We start from the raw sequence: 4,129 nt of genomic DNA, 5'->3' as shown, positions 1-4,129 counted from the left end.
TCAGATCCAATGTCTCTCTGTGCCCATCCAGTCTGGGGTGTCCCAGTCCCAGGCAGGGGGACACAGTAAGGATGCTCCAGCAGGACAGCCTGCTCCCCCCGCCGCCAGCCCTTCCTCGCTCTCTCTTTCATTAGCACTGATCGTTCCTTTGGGCTTGGAGCCAGAGTGAAATCTCATCTCCGGAGGATACATTTTTAGACAGTTTACAGAACCTGGCTTCCTGCTCTTAAATATCTTGGGTTCTTTTGTTTCCCATCACCTGGAAAGAAAAGGTGTGAGAAAAGTCAGTGTCCCCGAGTGACTCTGCGGGTGATCTCGCCATGAGTGGGCAACCTCCATGGCTTTGGAAGGAGTCAGGAGCAAAGTACCTTGAAGGCATCTAGGCTTGCTGACCAAACCTGCAGCCAGCCCAGGCACTGCTGTCACCTCCAGCTCCCCAACTTCTGTGATGGGCTCCGACCTTCTCCCCTGCATGATGTATGGACAGGAGAGGAGAGGACCACTGTCACAGCAGAGGTGCCAAGACACAAAGCTGGATTAAAACAAAACAGCAGAAGGACCCACCAGCGTCAGTCCTGATACTCCATCAGCTCCTCATCAGGTCTCAGCTGCCAGGGCTGGACCAAAGGGCTAGAGCATCACCGTCGAGGTGACGTGTCAGACCCCAGCATATTTCTGCTGTGTTTCTTCTCACCAGGCAAGCCCAGGCCAGGCGTGACACAAAGCATGTTCTGTCTCGCACATCCTCTTGGCACCGGGCATGCGCTGGCACAGCCGCCCACCACGGGAAGCTGCTGGCGGGAGGGGACTTGGCTACCTCGAGGCAGGAGTCAAAGGGGTTTTGCCAGGTCTAGACTTCCCTTTGTTGCTGCTGGCTTAGAGAAGCTTTTGAGATGACACCGTCCCTGGACCATCCCGTTCATTCCTTTATTCGGAATTGCAGCAAGTGGTTTTCCCGCTGGCAATTTTACATCAGATGGTGTTTGCTGGAGAAAGAAAAAAATAAAATGCATTTTGTTACACAGAAATCCAGTCAAACGCTCTGGAAAAATGTGCGTATTTTTTTTTTTTTAGTGGCAGTTGTCTGTCAGCAGCTTGGCACTCATCTGATCTCCAACCCTGAGCTCTGGACTGGTGAACAGCCCCTGTGGCCAGGCGGCAGCCCTCCGGGTGAGCGCAGCCCGGTGCTAAACCCTGGCTCTGCCCTGGGGAGCCCCAGGCCCCCTCCAGCCCCGCGGACAGGGAGGATGCCCCTCTCTCTGCAGTGGGGTCATGGGGTGAGCTGAGGTTTCTAGGAGCTGCTTGAATAAGAGAAGGAAAGTGGGAAGGCGCCAGAGGCTGTGCTAGCTCAGCGACCAGAGGAGATACTGCTCTGTTTGTAAGACATCTCTCTCCAACCACAAGCTCAGCAGCAGCTCCCACATGATAAAGGATTAAGCAAGGACTGAACCCAAGGACAACGCTCTCGAGCTTTGGAAGCAAAGGCACTCAGAGCTCTGCTCTCAGGGACCTCAGGTGGAGATGCCTGAGCATCTCTGCCTGCGGGATGCCCTGGGGTCACCAGCGCAGAGCACAAGGCAGTGGGTGCTGCCAGCACCCCCTGGCACAAGCCATGCGAGGGGCCAGAGCCACCCCTCGCCCTGGGCCACGGAGGCTGCATCCTGGCCTTTTGTTCTCAAAAGAGAGCGTGCAGGCAATTGGGTGCCAGCCACAAGAGCTTGCGCTGGTGCCTGCTTCCTCCCTTGGCACGCAGCAGTGCCGGGCGCCTCTGGCCAATTCTTGCTTGCGTAAACAGCCCAAGTAATGAAGATAAATGAGGCTGAGTGGCAAGGGAGGGCAGCACGTCGGCTGCCAGCCAGTCCTTCCCTGTGAATCAGGGCACGCTGCAGGGCTCCAGGGTCACACTTTTGGTTAGGGACTACAGCATCCCATGAAGTGCTTTATGAAATGCCTTCAACTGGCTCCGCTCCGCCAGTCACCGACCACTTGTTTTAAGAGCATGAGCAGGGGCTTTAAGGTGGTTTTTCAGACTGGCAAAAAAAAATTCACTCTTGGAGAAACACATCTCCACATAAAATACTCTAACTCCCGTGAAAAAAAAGTGTTCCCCAAGTTGCAACCATTCCTTAGGCATTTCACAGACCCAGCCTCAGGCACACGAGCCCATAACCATGGTGAGATTTCCCATGGCTCTGATGGGAGAGGGACCAAAGCCTGTTTTTACCAGGCAGGAGGTTCCTCCTACTCGCTGGGTGCTCCGAGCACGGGGCTCACCCACGGGTGAGCACTGCCATTACCTTCATGTTGCTCATCCAAGGAGGCCACATCCCCTCGGTCCGTGATGGCAGTCAGAGGAAACCGATCCCTGCGGTGATGCCGATGCTTCCCACCGACGCAGAGCCTCAACTTGCTGCCCCAGCCCCAAGGTCTGTGTCTGGGCTGCATCTTCTAAGGGACACAAACAGTTAATATTTTAAAAAAAAAAAAAAAAAAAAGAAAAAAAAAAAGAAACCTGTCTTGAGCCATGCTAATGCCGCGGCAGAACAGAGCACCCCTGCCAAGAAGCTTATCTGAGGCTCTTTGTGAACAAAGTGAACCCTGGAAGGTGGCGAGGCTCAGTGACAGGGAGCAGGGATGCAAGCCAAGATCGCTGCCTCTGGCCAGAGGAGAAATTTCCATCTTAGAGAGGAGCCACCCCATTCCGATAAGCCTGCTGTTCCCACCACCGTGAGGTTCCTTGGCGGGGGCCAGGGAGGACCCTGCTCCTCGGAGCTGCCGGCACAGCTCACCTCTGTCGCGATAGCATCTCATGGCTCCGACTGCAGGGATGGGCACCTCAGCTAAAAAGCATCCTTAAGGGATGCAGCACAGGGCAGGCATCCCTCCACTGAGCTCCTCGATGTCTCTGCCTCTCTGCTGGCTCCTGCACCTTCTAAATTGGGACAGAAAAGAGCCCCCTCACCCAGCCATTAACCAGTGCAGCACCACGGTGTTCAGTGCCTCTATGCTTTGCACGCTGTAGGTTCAAGCTCCCACAGAAACTGGGTATCACACCAGATAGACACAATGAGCCTTTCAGCCCTTAAAACCTCTGGAAATAAACTTGAATGAGCTGTATGTCTAATGAACGTGTGGGAAAGTCTCAGAGCAGCCAGAATTTCACAGAGGCCCCGACTCGAACTTTCTGCTTCCCAAATCCTCCCGAGGCAGCACGGATTGGGAATGGAAAGAGAGTGACTCCAACCAAGCGCTCTTTCCATCCCAGCGCCCAGCCGGGGTCGATAAAAATCAGCTGTAACTGAGCACAGCCCATCTATAACTCCGTGTTTATTTTTAATCGGGTGAATTGGTGGCTCAAAACTGAGTCGGGCCCCACCAGTTCCTGGAAATTTAATCCACAGATCACTTCTCTGGAGCTACTGTGCAGCAGCTAAGTGACCCCGGACTTAGAGCCCTCTGTGCAGCTGGGAGGCAGCCTCCCTCGGCCATGATTTACTGGGCTTTGCAGCTGGAAAACCTGCTGCAGTCCCAGGCAACCTCAGCGGGCAAAATATAAGGGAAACCCTCTGCCCTTGCGGCTAGCAAAAGGCAGAGAAAACCATGCAAGGTAGAAACACAGGGGAGGAACAACTGGGCTGGACTAGAGATGTGAAGGCGGCTGCATCTCGCTGTTTTGGGTGCAGACAACGAAGTGGAGCGGTGCAACAGCCCTTCTGTGAGCTCCAGGTGGATATCAAGCTGCTCCCAACGTCTCCTCCTCTCCAGGGGACTGGAACTCACCATCCCAGGTTTGCTTTACTCTCCAAAATCAGCGTAGAAGACTCCTGAAATGTTTCTTGCTCCCTGGGGCACAAGAAGAACGGGTCTGTCTGTTCCAGAGGCCAATAGATAGGAGCTGGTGTGGAAAGATCCTGATTAGACTTGGCAGGCAGCACGAGCAAAACTTCCTCTTATCCCCGCGCGCCCCACCATCGGCAGAGCTCTCCCGCTGATCCTCTGGAGTGGCAATGCGGTTTAATCTCCATGGAGATGGGTCTAATACAAGCCCGTGATCCGCCGCAGGTGGTGGCTTGGCTACTTACAGTTTGTGATGAGCCAGGCTACCTTTTTACTTCTGTTCTCCATCTCT

At 54.4% G+C, this 4,129-nt stretch overlaps 1 long non-coding RNA gene across 2 annotated transcripts; it reads right to left on the bottom strand.

Annotated features, from left to right (window-relative positions):
• On the bottom strand, nt 1–3,770 carry LOC141734342 (uncharacterized). 2 transcript variants are annotated; one of them, XR_012584499.1, is made up of 4 exons: nt 2,298–3,770; nt 565–986; nt 369–468; nt 1–259 (listed from the first exon to the last, which is right to left on the bottom strand). It is a non-coding gene; the product is annotated as an uncharacterized LOC141734342 (long non-coding RNA). The 2 variants fall into 2 exon arrangements; XR_012584500.1 differs by having other exon boundaries at nt 369–532; nt 695–986.
• Nucleotides 3,771–4,129: the final 359 nt, after the last annotated feature.

This window comes from Larus michahellis, chromosome 23, assembly GCF_964199755.1.
Source record: "Larus michahellis chromosome 23, bLarMic1.1, whole genome shotgun sequence".
Classification (NCBI taxonomy): Eukaryota; Metazoa; Chordata; class Aves; order Charadriiformes; family Laridae; genus Larus; species Larus michahellis.
The sequence above is the reverse complement of the archived record's forward strand: the minus strand, read 5'-3'. Positions and strand labels throughout refer to the sequence as shown.